This window comes from Adiantum capillus-veneris, chromosome 26 (genome assembly GCF_014529385.1).
Source record: "Adiantum capillus-veneris isolate H3 chromosome 26, ASM1452938v2, whole genome shotgun sequence".
NCBI lineage: Eukaryota > Viridiplantae > Streptophyta > Polypodiopsida > Polypodiales > Pteridaceae > Adiantum > Adiantum capillus-veneris.
The window spans coordinates 42,912,059-42,931,265 of record NC_140956.1 but is presented as its reverse complement, the minus strand read 5'-3'; the positions used below and the strand labels follow the sequence as shown (position 1 = coordinate 42,931,265).

The 19,207-nt window shown below is 39.2% G+C and overlaps 1 pseudogene; it reads left to right on the top strand.

Moving 5' to 3' along the window:
* The first annotated feature begins 658 nt into the window (after positions 1-658).
* On the top strand, positions 659-1,732 carry LOC147423345 (uncharacterized; annotated as a pseudogene).
* Positions 1,733-19,207: the final 17,475 nt, after the last annotated feature.

Genomic DNA, 19,207 nt, shown 5'->3' with positions numbered 1-19,207 from the left:
GTTGCATTTTGTTTAGACAACAACATCAATTTAGACATTACATAGCTGGTCTCATGCACACCCAACCTGCCTAATAAGGCTCCAGCTGAAATGGTTGTCTGAAAAGGGTGCTTACATCCATTCTTTTGGTGATGACTTTGCAGCTGGCAATGTACGATCAGGCCAAGGAGATCTTGGATTTACTTGGTTAGCCTAATGATGTTTTTTTATTTCTTGAACTTACAAGCAACCATGTGGCATACTCTACACAATGCCTACATCGACAACAATTAATCCATCATCTTTCAAAAGTAGCAATGGGCTGTGTTCTAGCTTTTTATTGCTTCAAAAGAAGCGTGATGAAACAATAAGAAATAAATAAATAAAGAGGTCCCTCGCAAGATTTGCCGATAATAGCAGCACAGGAAAGATGGACGAGCCTATTCCAAAATACAAAAAATAGGAGGAGCCACATCAAATCACAAAATTCTAGTAACGTGAAAATCATTGTCTATGGAGGTGATCGTTCCTCAGTTTTTCCTGCAGGGATCATAGTTGCATTGCATTGCAACTTTTTATAGCTTCAAAAGTAGTGCAATGAAGCAAGAGTGAAGCAATAATCAATAAATAATTAAAGATCTCCCTCATAGGATTTGCCGATAACAATAGCACAAGAGAGATGGATGAGCCCGTTCCAAAATACAGAAGGCAAGAGGAGAAGCATCAATCACACAATTCTAGTGATGTGACAATCTCTAGCTACAGAGATGAATGCTCCTGGATTGTTCCTACAAGGATCATAGTTGTAGATGAGCTTCTCTTGATGTTAGAAGGTGAAACAAAAAAGTGCTTGAATCGGTTGTGGATGGAGGCGGTGGGAGTAACCTTGTTGTCCTCCCATTGCTGCTGGCATTACCGTGTGAAGACAAAGGTACAAAAGTGATTGACTTGTCTATTTGCAGCTGGACATGGTATGAATCCCATAGACTTCTACTATGTTGGGCCTAGGAATCGTGTTGCTCGAGATGCTGATAGGAAAGCAACCTCTTAAGGACATTGTGAATTGCTTTAGCTGGGATTCTATCCTTAACGATGCAAACCATGATGATCAACATGCAATGGTCATTAGATGATAGCATATCAAATTGATTTCTCTAAATATAATGTGGAGATAGACCATAGGTCATTTTCTCTTCCACACTACTATAATGCTCATGGGCACTACCGCAATCTTGACCAAGAACATGTTGTTACTTAATTGTTTGATCATCATGCAATAATACATAAATATCATGATAACCAAAAATATTCTATGATAAGAAATCATGGCAATTGTGATATTGGTGATTGCATTTATTATTCCAACAATATCAGTCATCACGAAGAGTTCAACACGCATGCCCCTCACTGTGTCGCCTCTGCTGTTGCTACTCGAATTTCACCGTATAATGTGTTTGAGATATTTTTGAGCATGTCTAATGTGATTTTCAAGTTGAATTTTGTTTCACTTATTGAAAAGTCAGAGGTATCCATACAGACATACATAAGCTGCTTGAGCAAGGCAAAGCAAAGGGCGATGTTTAGAGAGAATCCTTCCCCCACACCTCACAAGCATGAGATAACAACAAGCATGATAATAAAATATCACTTTGACACACAGAGCTATGGGGTTGAGGTGTATGTGAGCTACAAAGTAACAGATAGTTCATGTTTTCGAGAGCGTGCTATGTGTTGCAAGCTTTGGATATTGTAAGGCAGAGCAATTAATGAAGGTCAATGAGGAGTTTCACCAGTTTTTCCATGAAAAATTGGAGGCAATGAAGAGGAAGATGGAATGTGTGACCCGAGGTGGGACCACATGGCCATCCAAGATCTTGCAAGCATTTTTTTAAGACACATATATTCACAACAGTGGATGTTTTGATTGCGCAAGCACAACTCTAGATCAACAACACTGTAAGGTCCGTTATCTGTATCCAATTCACGTGTCTATGCAATTGCTTGGTACAACACACAGAATGTTATGAGACAGGACACAACTTTTGTTTCTTATAATTTTGGGAGAAACTACTTTGCCAACTCTCTACCATACTTTTGTATGACACTTTTGCATGATGTGCACTGTATAATTAGCATTTTCACTCTGTGACGCTTCATTGCAACACAAAATTTTTAACCATTCACATTGGTATTTTGTAGCTTGTACACGATTATTAGGTCAATAGCACTACAATCTGTTGATGCTTTTTGTAATTTTTGATATTCCTTAAGTTTAGTTTAGCTACATGTTTTTCTCACTAGTACATACTAAATCTTGATCATCATATCTATATATCAAATAGATACTCACTTCATTTCTTTTCTCATAAATACTTGATGTCAATCTGGGTAAGTTTTTTGCTCTATGGAAATGCCCACCAAGAAAGTCTAGTGGCTCAAACAAGAGGGTAGAATAAACAAATGATTTGATAAGTCAAGTTGTTGACCACACCTTTCTCAAATGCCCAAGTTCTTGGAAGTTGGTTTGAAAGACATAACCTCTTGGTCTCCACATCTCTGCTTTGAGTTGTCGCTTATCATATTAGTGTCAAGGAAAATTTAAGAAATCTCAAGTTTTCTTCTAACAAGCCCAAATCTAGAACAGTGTGAAAACAAATCCACCACAACTTTTTTAATATTTAAATACATGATGAGGGAGACATTTTATACCTAAAGAGTTTCACATCAGTAACCTTTTGACAATATTTTGATTCAAAATCATGGAATTCATGGAGATTGAATAAAAAAGATTTAAATTTCCTTAAATTGGTGCATATAATTTGAGCATATTTAAACCATCTCCTCTACCCTAGTGTGGGTTGGTTATATAAACCATGAAAGATTTCCATCTGAGTACTCTGCCAGCATAACCCCATGATAAAATTAACTTATTGAAATTATATCTCGTTGTTGCGTGAGGTCAAAAACTTTCACACACATATGTGTGCCCATGCCACTATCTAACACGGGGTCTTAATGACCCCATGGTGATGAGATTGACGGTTGAGCGTTTATTGTGGGAATCTCGAGGAGGGTAGACGGTTCGGATTAAAGTGAGTGCATTGACCCATTCCCCATCTCCCCCTCTTGGCAACTCAAACCCATGACCTCACGGTTGACAACCCGATGCCCTAACCACACGCCCATGTGGGATTGTTTATCCCCAAGGCAGAAACCACTCTCTGATAAAGTGAACTCCGGATAGGGGGGAAGTAAACACAGAACAAAAAGGTAAAGATGGACAAAACAAGTAAACAAAGAAAAAATCAAACGGCATTCGAGGTTTGCGGGAAACGATTCATCTCAACGTTGTGGATCCCACTACTTGCACTTCATTCAATATAGCTTGTCAAATAGTGCTAAGATTGGTGTGTCATTATTGTAGTGCCTTTAATGAATACCATGTAATTTTGCACCCTACCCTTACATGAGGCTTCTTCTTGGCAGCCCCTACACTTGAAAACCATAGTATCTCATGAAAAGCAAGAAAACCACCAACATCACTACATGAAGGCTCTACATTGAAGCTAACCAATTCTATTGTTTTGTGATAGTAGCAGTGCCATATTCCACTCTTTAAAAGAAATTAAGGAGTTCATTTTTGGTAAATCTTGGGCCTCTAACCCAATACAATGTCCGTGATTTTTAACACGCAGGCTCATGAGCCATAATTGATATTAAAAATCTCATAATATACACTCCTATATGTATTCCTTGCTTAATCCTACAGTTTCAATGCAAGTAGCTATGAAGAAGAATTTCTCTAGAGAACTAAAATAATTAAAATTTACCCCTGATTTGGATACTAAGGAGTGGTATCATCTAAATTTGAAATGCAGAGGACTCCACTATTACTAAGATACAATAAAAAAGTGTGAGTAGTTAAACTTATGCGTCATGCAATAAGCAAAAGAGGAACACTGTAGATCAAATAATGCATGTCACACAGATGTGCCATATAGAAGTATGGTGGAGAGTTGTCACTATGTCTCCCCAAAAACAATAAGAAACATAAGTCATGCCTTGCCCCGTAGACTGGTTTTGTTGACCAAGAAAGTGCATGGGCATGGAGGTTTAGAAGGAGATTACAAACCTTGAACCTTACTTGTATCTTCAAAACATAGATTCTTGTCATATCCTTGAATCACTATCCCCACCTGCACTCATGAATGGAGAAACCACATTGCCCTCATCCCTAAACTATCACCATGTATAAGTTCTTGTCACCATGTATAGGTTCTTGTCACCATGCAATGACTCCTAGCTGCTATCCCCTAACAATGAAAAGGTTGATTGGCTGCATTGGTTTATTTGCAACAATATCACTTTTACTTGTTAAGATCATTGTAGTAGTTGATCTATGGCTTGTGATCTATGGAAAATTTAGGCCTTGGCAAGGGTTTGTGGAAAATGATGTTAAGATGTGACATCTTGGTAAAGAATACAAATACATATTCTTGTCATTGATAGACATGTTTTGGCTATCCGTATTTGCCAAAGGGAGCTACCTCACCCTACCAAAATAACTTAAATATTATGGCTAACCTCACCTTTTTACTATACATAGGCATCCATGAGTTAGGGGCTTTTCCCATGTATCGTTGAAAACCCTCAGCTAGCTAGTCATTGCGCTAGTTGAGCGAAAAAAACAAAAAAAATATTGTGGCCCACCCTTTGCATGTAAATATTTCCTCGCACCTTGGACCTAGCTATATTGTGAATTTGATTACTCCACTATTTGGAAGTTCTATACATACTATATTTAGTTATGCATTTTTACCAGGCCTAAGTAAGCCACTTCACATTTGTAACATCCATAATATATTTTAGTATCAACCATGTATACATCTCATTCATTCGATGCCCTCATTCAAGCTTCCACTATGCTAGGTGTGACTCCACTCTAGAAAAAATCACAAAAAATCCTTTCAATCCCTCAAGATAAATTTTTCCTTACCTATTACATCTATTTTTCTTTATAATAGAAAAATAAATTCACAATCACCTACCATGCTAATCAATACTTGAGAGACAATTATATTTATTTTATATATTTCTAACTCTTCAACCTAAAATCCTATCACATTTCAATACATTAGTTTGTTTATTCTTCCCTCACTCTGCAAATTGAGATACATCTTTATATATACCCTTTCACCATTTCACCGGTATTTTTTTTTCATCTTTGAGAAGGTTACCAACACACCTTTGTGTCCATCACATAGACTCTCATGAAACTCTTGCATGAGCTTTACTTAAGTCTCTTTTTTACATATAACCCTTTGTGGTGTAGCACCCTTTGTTTAGGATGCTTTGTAAGATCCCCAATTTTTGGATCTCTTTTAAAAATAAGAAAAATAGCTTTCAATATATATTTTGCCAAATTTTAATTTAAGATGCTTGATTCGTAGTAGTGAAAGGTTCTAAAGTAAGAAACAAAACCATTTCCATGTTCCAACAGGTTAGACAAACGTTTGGTTTAGTTTTAAAAAAACCTCTATTTTAAGATTTTTCATGCTTTTAGGTGGTTTTTTGCAAAAACCAAGATCGATTCCTTGATCTACGTGTTCCAACAAAGCTATGGTTCAATTTTATAAAATTCTGTTTTTTGAGTGCTTTTCACGCTATTTTTAGCTTTTTATGATTTTTAATGCTTTTTAGTGAAAAAAGCAAGTCGGCTTTCTTATTCTAGCGTGGACAAGGGAAACCCGTGGTCTAATTTTAGCAATTTTTTTTCTTTTTGCGCTATTTTTAGCCTCTTATGCTTTTCGGAGTTTTTAAAAAGCAATGTGCTTTTTATGATGATGTAACCATAAAAGTATTAATTTTAGTCTCCATCCGATTTAAAAATGATCACCCGGAGCAAAAACGGGACCAAATGGGATTTTTACGAGAATTATTTTTATTAAAAGCAGTACCGTAAATACGCCAGGGTATTACAGGAAAGTCATAATTATGTCGGGACATTACGATGCGGCATAGTCTAGCTAAGGTTCCATTAGTTGGTCGGATACTGTTCAATTGGCCAATTTTGTTGTAAAATTTGAATGGTAAGTGGGAACAGCAATAGCAAAGGCATGTTTTTAGCAAAGTTCCAAAAGTTGTGCACCTATTCTTGGGTCAAAAACTAGTGCTAGGTTTCTGCTTGGAGGTTACTCCAGCCTGTTGCATTTGCCTATAAATTGCAGGTTAGTGCTTAGTTTTTATTGCCGTTTGTGTCTACTACCGCAAGTCTATACGTATCTATTATACGCAGTGGTGCAAGCTCTTCATCACCATCCCCATAAGCTCTTCTCTCTCGGGAAAAAGAAGAAGAAGAAGGATACTCTCTCTGTACTTGCTTACTATCTCCTCTCTCGTTTCACGATGTACGTGCTCTTCGAAAGCTTTCGTGGCAGATACCTCTACGTAGCTTTCATCATCATAGCTCTCTTGTGGAGAATCAAGAAGCCTTTTGACAGCCCCTAATTGATTCTAAAGCATGGGTTTTGCTCTAAACTCCATAGCTATCATCATCTCTCTCTCTATGCGATTTTTTGAGTAGTTAATCTCTCGGTGATTGTTTTTTCGTATTCGAGTGTATATATGGATTTATCGAGTACGTATGAAGTTGCTTCATGATTATTCCATCATTTTTAGTACGCTGATTTATGCACACGATGTGTTTATGATCACGTGCGTGCATAAAAAACGCTTTTCGTTTCGCATCATAGAGGTGGTAGGAACACTATTTTGGTCATAAATCACAAAAAATTATGAATCAACCCGAACACCTTTGCTCCACAGATAAACACATCATTTAGAACATTTTCTCTCTTTGGTGTCATGTGAAAATCACACACAAGCTAAGAGATATGGTCAAAAAAGATCTTGCTGCCCACTACACTAACCAAATTTTTTGACTCCAGACTCCTTGAGAACCACTATATAGATTCACCAGATAGGCAAACCCACTTAATTAATTGAAAATCTTGATGAAACTTGATGATAAATGTATTTAGGTCTTTGTTATCACCTCATAAATACAAGTTATTAATTGTTCCATAACCGGTTTGTGTAGGGGTGCTACCAAGGGGAAGTAGTATATAACGTCGTGAGTTAACCGAGCCGATTATGTATGATTTATGGTTTGTTTTGTGAGTTGATTTCCGCTATTAGATGCCCATAAACTTATGTGAGAGTATATGGTTAGACATCCCGAACCGCATAGGCGGATATGACTAAAGTGGCTTTCTTTTTGGATTATTGATTGTTGTGTATGTAACATATGGGTAAAGTGATGTGATAGAGCGAAATTGATATTATAAGGCTGAACTTGTGCATTGGTTTGAGGTTAAATACTCTCATTTGCATGTTATGCATGCTCCGAAAAATGTCTAAAGTTGTTTTTTGCATATGTGTGAAGTTATGGTTTATGGTTGACCTAAAGGTTGTTTTGCATCATGTTTATGATGATGGACTATTACGATATGATGTATGTGAAGTTATGTATTGATGTGGATGCCTCATATGCATGGTTATGATTGCTTTCCACCTTTCTAGGTCAAAACTAGCTCTATGTGCTAGAGGAGTGAAGTGCAGATATGATGCATCAACTTGATGATGGTTGTATGTTGTCAAAATTGGATTTCTATATCATGATTAGTTGTTGGCCGGACTTGTTTTATGCATGAAAGAATCATGTTTGAAGGGCCATATGTGTGTGGACTCCGATTGATTGCAAATGATATGTCAAACTCAAAGTGTGGGAGCTGGTTCAGTGTGATTATGATTTATGGTTAAGGTTTGAGATTCCCTCATGGATTATGGTTGTGATTTTATGGCGGAAGTCAGTGTGACTCATGGATTTTTTTTGTTAGGGTTATGCTTCTGAAATTTTTGCAGCCATGTTATGTTCTAGGTGGTTATGCAGGATTGTTCGTGCCTCACCCAAGTTAGGTGGAGTGCTCACCCATTTGATGTGATTGGATTATGGTTTATGGTTTTGAGATTGGAATGTAATGTACTCAACATTATATTTACTTTGCAAGTATTTAAGGTTCACATTATTTTATTAAGTCAAAGAGCATTCTAATGGAATGATCGGATCAAAAATCAAACTCTCGAACTATTAAGTATGACCCTTATTCACTTGAAAATAATAGGTTGATATGGGAAACCTAAACCTCAAGATTGTATCTAAAGATAAGAGTTGATCGTTGAGAAAGAAGGAGCATTTTTAGGAAAGAGTGTAATTTTAGGAAAGGAGGAGCAATTTTAGAAGAGAAGGAGTAAGAGGAGTACTTTTAGGAAAGAAAGAGTATTTTTAGAAAAGAGAGAGGAGAAGTCCAGTTTAGAGCTCTTTTCTTGGAAGCCAAGCTTCTTCTAAACTTAGAGACTCAAAATCGTGCAGCAGAATCCGTGTTCGCAAAAAATAAAATGAAAAATAATAATACCTTTTTTTTTTAATCCGCGAATGTGCGCCACGTATCTCTCTTTGCTTTTCTCTATTCTTAGCTTGTGATTTTGGCCTTGAGAGCCTATATAAAGACCCCTCTTTCTTCACTTCCAATGCACACACACTCTTACAAGGGGAATCTCTCTTGCCTTGACGTTGGAGTTACCTTCTCTCTCTCAACCTCTCACCCTCAAGCTCTTACCCTCTCTCACTCAACATGTCTCCCTCAAGCGTTAACCCTCCAGCCATCTCCATCACCAACCCTTTCTTTACCATCATTGTATTGCCCCTCAAATTCTTGAGTTCTCTTTCTTACATTCTCCCTTCTCTTTTTCTAAGCGTTGGTCCCAAAGCGAGTGACTCAAAACTCAAAGGACGCTCATGCCGCTCCACCTCCAAGAAAGGTACAAAGAAAGGCATCAACTACTCCAAATGTTGCTCAAGCAAAGGTATTGGCTACGGAGGAAGTCGAAGCCATCCAACCCCAACCATGAGAGGTAGTTGAGCATGTTGCTAATCTGGTAAGGTGAATTTATAATGCTGCATCGTTATATATGATGATCAGTAAGTCAATTCTAAGATTTCCCTTAGAGTGTCCAAGAAACATGATTATATCACAAGACACAAGCATATGATTTCATAGAGTAGAGAAAGAATTGTTTGATTTATGGTTACTATTTGATAAACTGTCTCTGTTTGATATTAGAAGTTAGTTAATCATGTTTGAGAAATCATTAAAGAAAAAAATTGCAGAAAGAATATCTTGTTTTCGGATGCAACTCACGGTTAACGAGGTTATTCCACGGTTAGCCGAGAATAAGGTGAGGTTTTCAGCTTTCTTTTTGTCTCTTGAGGTTAGCAGAATGCCTTGCGGTTAGCGACTGGGAAAGTATGCGCATTTCGCGGTTAGTGAATAAGTAAATACTTTGCAAAGTCTTTGTTGGTTAGACAGAGAAAGTCCGCCGTAGCGGCAAACTCTTAAGAATAATTAAAAGATTTATTTTTGTTGAATTATAGGACTGTCTTCATTAGACCATGTTTGAGAAAAAAGGTTTTGGTGATGTTTGAAGGGCTAGATGAAAGAACCTGTGCCTGGAATTAAGAAAAGAATATGGTTTGTATATGTAAAACAGTGTGGTAGTAATTAAACAGTGTGGTAGTAATTAAAAAACAAACTAAAAAGTGTGAGTGTGGAGTGGAAAATGGGGGCTATCTCAGGTTGCCAGTCAAGGATGGGTGGTCTTGATTAGTTCAGAAACTCTCCACTCCCTCTTATTAAGAGAAGCAAAATTAGAGAGTCATTGTGCCAAGAGTCGAAATGTCCAAAATATATGTTCCCCTATAAGCAGTGGACCCTGTTAGTTGGGTACTTTTCACAAGATTTCTAGTTATTTTTTTAACATTTAATAGCCTAAAAACTTGTGTGTAGCGGAAATTAGCATGAACATAGTGGGCATTTCATTAGAATAGATTCCTAATGAGGATTACAAGAGTGCTTGGGTGGAGAGAGAAACAAAAAGCATAACACCTAGTTAGATAGCATGAACAATACTTTCAAAAGAGAGAGAAATTAAGCTATTGACAAAATTTGAGGACCGGATTTGCATGGAGCCGGTCCCCCCTCCAAAAGACTTTGTATTATGGTTTCTCCCATCAAGAGAGACATTGTACAATACAATTCTTTGTGTTCCTTCAAGACTAGCTAGTGCAATGAAGATGAAAGATTCATGCACTAAGAAAAACACTTAGCAAACACAACATCAATTATCCCCGGTCTCAAACCCAAGACCTCACACACCTTCGAAGATGGTGACAGCTAGCAGGGTATGAGAGTAGATTGAGAGGAAGAAGGAGTATCTTACGAGAAAGATGTACATCTCCTCACATAATCACTCATATTAGCATAGCTTAGCTTATTAATTAGCATGGTAGAGGAGATGAGCATGCATTGAAGCTTGGCTCTTGGTTGGATTTGCATCCACATGCCAAGAGTGTATCGATGTAGGCTTCTATCTCACAAGGTTGGAGTAGGTGATGAGCTCTCCATTAAAGCTTGGAAAGAGATAGTCTTCTCTTTCTTCACACATGAGATTGTGTGAGTGTGTGTGTGATAATGCCTTGTAAAAATCAGCCCCCTCTCTCTCTTGGGAGAGCCCTCTTGCTATTTGCTCTTGCTATCTCCCCCTTGGACCTCCCCAGGGTTAGCCAATGACTATTAAGCAGCATAATTGATAGCCTTCTGACATATGTCCCCCTTTCCCCTTTTGTGAGAGATTTAAGTAATTTAATAATTCAACTAAAATCTCATTGGACCCCTTTGCCTCTTGGCCAATAGGAATCAGGCAAGCCATTGGGCTCCTGAATGCTCATTGGACCCCTTGGGAGAATAGTCTTCTAGAGGACTTAATTCTTATTGGTTCTTTTATTAAGTGTTTTTAAATTAATTAAACTAGATTTACTCTAGCCTAATTCTTATTGGTCCACCTGCAAGGCCATCGAATAGGAATTGGGTACACCTTCTGGGCATCTGGGCTAGGGAGCTAACATTTGTCCCTCATTCCCTTTGTGTAAAGGAAGCTTGTGTGTGTGTGTGTGTGTGTGGCTTTCTCTCTCAGCCCCTACAAGAAAGACTCGCCCCTTCCTATGTAGGGATGTGCAAAGACTTTTTTGGACACACACAAAGCATCCAATACCCCTATGGTTGACCTTTGGACACAACCTTAGCATTTTGAAAGTCTTAATGGGCTGAATCTTAGGGTCTTTTTAGCCCATTGTTGCACATGGATCTTTTACAGATGGCCCCCCTTTTGGATCCCTATTTTCCCTCCTTTGGATCCCTACAGTGGCCGGTCTGCTAGCTTAACCAATATTCTAGCTTTTTCTCCCCTGGCACTTCCCCACATTAAATGATCAGTTTAATATGAGAAAATCATTTAGGAGAATTAGATATTTATTATTATGACATTACCTCTCTCTTGAAATCATAGTCGTCCTCGACTATGGTGTAGAGAAGATAAAGCATATTCATGAGTCCTTTTCTTAGCGGGTAGAGGATCCCTATGTTACCCTAGGTCATCATTCCACAATGGATGACTAGTCCATTTGGCGCTTGAGAGCCTGAGGCTTCCGCAAGCATGTCTGCACATTAGTCCTATCAATCTTCCATAGTAGAGTGACAAGCTCTACTTGGTGTTTGGGAGACGTCGGCTCCGCAAACTTGATCTAAGCATGCGTACTACTTCATTTTTGTGCACAATAAAGAAAAAGAGTCTTATAAGACAAAAACTTTGTTCATTTTTAATATTTTGTACATTTGCTTACTCTTGGGAAGCATTGTAAGCATTGACAAGGTTTATGTTATCCTTTAATTGTATGCCTTGCATCCATCTAGCATCTTCAAAAGAATAATTCTTAAACTTAATAAGATATCGTCGGATAGTCTTACCGCCTCTTAATGCCTTGTCTTCATGTCGGAGAATGGACTCGGGCTGCAGCACCTCCTCTTTGTCCTCGATCTCCGGTGGGTCTTCAATAGTTGGTTCTTGAGGTGGCTCTCCTTTGTAAGGCTTTAATAGGCTCACATGGAAAGCATTGTGTATGAGCCAATGATTGGGCAACTTGAGTTGATAGGCCATCTCATTGATTGGCCTAATAATCTAGAAGGTACCATAGTACATTTTTGCTAGTTTAGCATAGTACTTCTGGTGTCCTGTAGGATTCTTGCCCGTCGTGTGCCTTAATCGATCCTTGGGAAACTTTAATAAGACCCAATCATTTTCTTTAAAGGCTTGGGCTCTTCTGTGCTTGTCAGTAGCAGCCTTTTGCCTTTGCTGTGAGATAGAGATAGCATCCTTAATCTTTTGAAAAGATTCTTGTAAGTCTCGGCTATACTCATCTGCAACGAAGATCTCCCATGTACCTTAAGTAGGAAGGGACTTTTTTATCTTCCCTCAATTACCTCGAAAGGTGCTTTTCCCGTGTAAGTATGTACAGTGTTATTGTAAGCATACTCCACTAAGGGTAAGTACTTCTCCCATTGGGATCTTTGATCTACTTCTGTTACATAGGCTTTTAGTAGATCGAGAATTGTTAAGTTAGCTATTTCACTTTGGCCATCCGTTTGTGGATGATAGGCCGAAGAGAAGTTTAGCCTTGTCCCTAAATTCTCAAAGAGACCCTTCCAGAAATTACTGGTCATTCTAGGACACTATGGACATTGGCAAGCCATGGTACTTGAAAATTTGTGAAATGAAGAGGGTTGCCATTTGATGGGCTTTGATAGTCTTTTTGACAGATATAAAATGAGCTTGTTTACTGAACCTGTCTACTATCGTCCATATTCCCGTATTCCCATGGATAGACTTAGGCAATCCAAAGATAAAATCCATGGATATGCTCTCCCATGGTGAATCAGGGATTGGCAAGGGTTGAAGCAATCCAAGTTGCTTCCCTCTATCAAATTTTTTCTTTTGGCATACCACACATTTAGAAACATACTCTTGTATGTTCACTTTCATGGTAGGCCAATAGAAATATGTTTCAATTCCCTTTAAGGTAGACTGAATCCCTCTATGCCCCGCATAAGGTGGAGCATGAGATTCATACATTACTTTCTCACATAGTGAGTTAGTAATACATAGGGGTGAAAGCATGTTAACCTGTCATGCTTTTTCATGTCCCGGACAATGCTAACTAGCACAATTTTGACATATGCTAACTAGTACAATAACTTGAGCTACATCTCCAAGAACTATAACATATGATATATCAATAGAAAGCACTTGAAACAAGGAATCCAAATGTACAACCTCCGACAAATTTTGATATTATTTGTAAAAAATTTACCGGACGCCCAACTTTTCGAAGATGTGCTAACTTGAAACTGCTAACTAGCACAAAAAGCGCGACAAGTTAACATGCTTTCACCCATAGTCTATTGCCATAGAGAAGATAACCATCTTGTAAAGTAAATGGTTCTTCTCTCTTCCCTAATGCAAGGGCTGAAATCACATCTCTAAAATCGGGATCAATAGCATACTCATCTATCATTGAAGATAGATCATTGTGAGTTGCTATGGAAACCGCATTCACTCTCGGCCGTCTTGAGAGTGCATCAGCTACTTGATTATGCTTTCCAGCAATGTGAGCAATATGAAAATGAAATTGTGAAAGGAAATTTTCCCACCTCATTTGTTTGTCGGAGAGCTTGGTCTACGTCATGAAGTACTTAAGACTTTGGTGATCCGTTCACAGAATGAAAGGAGTCCCCAATAAATAGTGCTTCCATGATTCTAAGGCATGTAGAACTGCAAGGAGTTCCTTTTCATATATGCCTAAAGCTTGCTCAACAGGGTCGAGCCCTCGACTCTCATAGACTATGGTGTTCCCTTCTTGGAGCAAAACAGCTCCAAGGCAATCACCACAAGCATCACATTGGACCTCAAATGGTTTTAAGAGATCCGATAGTGTAAGCACAGGTTGAGAGATAAGCTTTTCTTTAAGCTTTTCGAAAGCACTGTTCTCCTTAGCAGACCATGTATACCTAATGCTTTTCTTTGTTAGGTCATGTAATGGTTCCACAATTTGTGATAACTTTTCTATGAAGCGTCTATAGTATGCACACATACCTATAAAGCTTCTTAGTTCATGAAGATTCCTTGGTTTAGGCCATCCTTTTATTACCTCTAACTTGGGTGGATCCATTTGGATGCCATCTTGAGAGATAATGTGACCTAAATACTGAATCTCTTGCAAGAAAAATTCACTTTTCTTTCGATTAACATAAAGTTTATTCTCTCTTAAAACTTGAAATATTACCTGGAGGTGTTTCTTGTGTTCGTCTAATGAATTAGAGTAGATGATAATATCATCAAAGAACACTCCAGTGAAGGTTCGATGAGGCCTGAACAGATTCTCCATCAAGCGGTTGAATGTGGCTGGTGCATTGGTCAAGCCAAAAGGCATGACACTGTATTCATAAAGACTGGTGTGAAATGCGGTCTTTACAATGTCTTGATCAACTATCCTTATTTGATGATAGCCACTTTTTAGGTCAATCCTACTGAAGTAGGTTGATCCTTGTAGCTTATCAAATAGGTCTTCTACCCGTGGAACGGGAAACCTATTCTTGATAGTGATCCTATTTAGTGCTCTATGGTCGACACACATATGATATGTACCGTCTTTCTTTTGCACTAATAGCACAGGTGAGCAAAATGGAGATGAGCTAGGCCTAACCATGCCCTTCTCAACTAACTCATGCACTTGCTGCATAATCTCCTCTTGTTGAGCTTGAGAAACAGTATAAGGAGGTTTATTAGGCGGTGAACTTCCTGGAAGAAGTTCAATTGCATGGTCATCATTACCTCGTTTAGGAGGTATCTCACAAGGGATGTCGTCAATAAAAACATCTTGAAACCCCTTGAGAAAATTGGATAACTCTAATTCCTTTTGGTTGCTTTTATTTTCTTTTACTAAAGCATTAGGTTCATTTTGAGAATCTTTAACAAAAATCATGTACACGGAAATAGAGCTCTTTATTGACTTGTTGAAAGCTGGTGTATGTACAATGGGGATAGATGTTACCCATTTCCTTCGCATCTATATACATGTCTTTTTCCCTGAACTTAAAGGAGATTCTCCTTTCAAGAAATTTAACATTGGCAGCCAGGCGGTCAAACCATGGTGCCCCTAGGATTACATCCTCATGCTTGAGAGGAGAGATAAAGAAGTCCTCTTTGTCCACATAGCCTTGGACATGAAGCCTCAATTTCCCGATTAAGGGAGTGACTGAAGCTTCTTGCCCCTTGAAGGCACTATCTGCGGCGGGTAGGACATCTCCCATCTCGTAAGCTTGTATGCCTAGCTTGGTGGCCAACTCTATAGATATAAAATTGTGTGTAGAACCAGGGTCAAAGAGAATAAAAGCGTCATGTTCTCTTACCTTTCCTCAAGCATGGCATAGAGGAGATCCTTTGTGGTGAGTTTGGTGAGTCTTCTTCTCTTGGATTTCAACCAAGGAAGCTCTAGGAGGATCTTGGCGGTTGTTCTTTTGGGGACAACAGTGGTACGCATGCCCTTGTTCTCCGCACTTGAAACACCGGTTATCCTTGCGATAACGCTCAAGCTCTTCAGGAGAGAGTTTGTTTTTACCTTTGTAAACTCCCTTCTCTTTAGCTTTGTTGGAGTTGCCCTTAGGAGACTTTTGGACATTGTCCTTCCCCTTAGGCTCATTGGAACCCTTGTTTTCCATGGGCTTATTATTTCTTTTAGCCCCTGTTTGGAAATTGATTCGAGAGGCCACCATAGTATGGTGTATTACCGCCGATATGGTAAGTGGCCTTTGGGAGTCGACATACTCCGCCACAAAATTGTTGCTTTTGCTCTCCAAAATCCAACTTTTTGAAGACAATGGCTTTGAGTTGTATGTCCCAAAACTTGTCTACATATTTGTGGATGGATTCATAGGGAGAGAGCTTTAAGCTTCGCCATTTGGTGAGTACTTTGTCTTTGGCATCGGTGGCCAAGAACTGCTTCATAATGGAAGCTCTTAAAGCTTTCCATGTTCCTGGAGCATCACGATTGACTTGTAGACTAGACCACCATTGCCTGGCAGACTTTTGAAAGTGCATAGCTACATGGTGTAGCTTAGAGGACTCCGTGAAGCCCTCATCTCCAAACGCCGCATTGAATTGTTGGATAAAGGCCAAGACTTTGTCCGTAGCACCAAAGGTGCCATCATAGGTAAGGAAAGAGATGCTCTTCCCTCCCTCTTTGAATTTCTTTAGCTTGGACGACCTCTTCCATGCGGCATAGGATTTCCTATGGCCTCTTCTTTTTGATGGTTCAAAGGTTGAACCATCACTTTCTTCAGAAGGTGAAGAATTTGAAGAAGGTGAAGAAGAGGGTGACCTCTTTCTCTCCTTTTTCTTGTCTTGATCTTCGTCGTCTTCACCAAACACTTTCATAAGAGGACGAGGATGAAGAAGATGGAGAAGAGGGTGTCCTCTTTCTTGCCTTTTTCTTCTCTTGCTTTTTATCATCCCTCTTTGAATTATGATGTGGAGAAGGGTGCGATGGTCTTCTCCGCTTTGGTGGTGATGGAGAGCGTTTAGCCCGCCGTCTTCGTGGAGCCATCTCTGCCGAGGTGGCGGGAGACTCACTTCTTTCTCGTTCCTTCGGTGGAGGCTCTTGAGTTCTCCTTTGGGAAGGAGATGCATCATCAAGAAGTAAATTCTTGAGCCCTTTGTATGGATTCTCTTCTTCTTCCCGAATCGGAGAGAGACCTCTTTTGGGAGTCTCACAAGGAGGATTCCTAGGTGTTCTCTCGTCATGGTGGTGAGCTTGGAGAATCCGGTGAGTACAGAGCTGCCGTTGCACTTCACTTTGGAGAGATGTATTGCCCATGGCTTGTTGAAGCCTAGAAACAAGATAGTTAACAAGCATCAGAGCATCATTAGTAGCTTGCTCATTAGCAAAATCAAAGTTATCAAAATTAATTTCACTCTCTTTACTATTGTCAGCCATTCTAACAACTTTTACGAGTAGACTTTTTAGGTGTACTTTGGCACTTCAATACCTAGTTGCTACTCCTCTTTACCCCTTTAGAAAAATCACTCAAGCTACTGTACCCATGGCTCGAATACCATTAATTGCAAGGAATAGAAGAGAGGGTCTTTCAACACCAAAACAATACCGGCTCCTGTCAAGCTTCTAATAGCTCAATAGTGGTTAAGCCATAGGTAAGCCATAGGTAAGCCATAGGCAAGCCCCGTAGGACTCCACTATTAAGACCATAGCTCTCGACGATGATGCCCCGTTAACTGCACGAAGGCAGGCGCACTGCAAGGCTGAAAAATCCCTATTCTACTTACTCACAGGCAATTAATAATACCTACCATTTATAGCTAGCTTGAGGACCTCCCTTCTTGAGCAAGAAAAGAGAAACCTTGTGCTCTGATACCAATGTAACATGTAATGGCCTAAAAACTTGTGTGTAGTGGAAATTAGCATGAACATAGTGGGCATTTCATTAGAATAGATTCCTAATGAGAATTACAAGAGTGCTTGGGTGGAGAGAGCAACAAAAAGCATAACACCTAGTTAGATAGCATGAACAATATTTTCAAAAGAGAGAGAAATTAAGCTATTGACAACATTTGAGGACCGGATTTGCATGGAGCCGGTCCCCCCTCCAAAAGGCTTTGTATTATGGTTTCTCCCATCAAGAGAGACATTGTACAATACAATTCTTTGTGTTCCTTCAAGACTAGCTAGTGCAATGAAGATGAAAGATTCATGCACTAAGCAAAACACTTAGCAAACACAACATCAATTATCCCCGGTCTCAGACCCAAGACCTCACACCTCTTCGAATATGGTGAGATCTAGCAGGGTATGAGAGTAGATTGAGAGGAAGGAGTATCTTACGAGAAAGATGTACATCTCCTCACATAATCACTCATATTAGCATAGCTTAGCTTATTAATTAGCATGGTAGAGGAGATGAGCATGCATTGAAGCTTGGCTCTTGGTTGGATTTGCATCCACATGCCAAGAGTGTGTCAATGTAGGCTTCTATCTCACAAGCTTGGAGTAGGTGATGAGCTCTCCATTAAAGCTTGGGAAGAGATAGTCTTCTCTTTCTTCACACATGAGTTTGTGTGAGTGTGTGTGTGATAATGCCTTGCAAAAATCAGCCCCCTCTCTCTCTTGAGCGAGCCCTCTTGCTATTTGCTCTTGCTATCTCCCCATTGGACCTCCCCAGGGCTAGCCAATGACTATTAAGCAGCATAAGTGATAGCCTTCTGACATGTGTCCCCCTTTCCCCTTTTGCAAGAGCTTTAAGTAATTTAATAATTCAACTAAACTCTCATTGGACCCTTTTACCTCCTGGCCAATAGGAATCAGGCAAGCCATTGGGCTCCTGAATGCTCATTGGACCCCTTGGGAGAATAGTCTTCTAGAGGACTTAATTCTTATTGGTTCTTTTATTAAGTGTTTTTAAATTAATTAAACTAGATTTACTCTAGCCTAATTCTCATTGGTCCACCTCCAAGGCCATCCAATAGGAATTGGGTACACCTTGTGGGCATCTGGGGTAGGGAGCTCACATGTGTCCCTCATTCTCTTTGTGTAAAGGAAGCTTGTGTGTATGTGTGTGTGGCTTTCTCTCTCATCCCCTACAAGAAAGGCTCACCCCCTCCTATGTAGGGATGTGCAAAGACGTTTTTGGACACACACAAAGCATCCAATTCCCCTATGGTTGACCTTTGGACACAACCTTTGAATTTTGGAACTTTAGCATTTTGGAAGTCTTAATGGGATGAACCTTAGGGTCTTTTTAGCCCATTGTTGCACATGGATCTTTTGCAGATGTCCCCCCTTTTGGATCCCTATTTTCCCTCCTTTGGATCCCTACAGTGGCCAGTCTGCTAGCTTAACCAATATTCTAGCTTTTTCTCCCCTAGCACTTCCCCACATTAAATGATGAGTTTAATATGAGAAAATCATTTAGGAGAATTAGATATTGATTATTATGACAATTTTAGACTAAGTCTCAAATCATATTTACGGTTTATGGATGGTGGTCGTGCCTCTTAAACGTGGAAAAAAAGGCATTGTTTATGGATTCTGAATATGTCAATGGGATTTCATCTTTATGTTAGGAAATATATTTCATTAGAATCCTTGAGTTATCGACCTGGCTTGTGGTGTTTGACCCTTATAACCACAAGAATTATCGATAGAGGA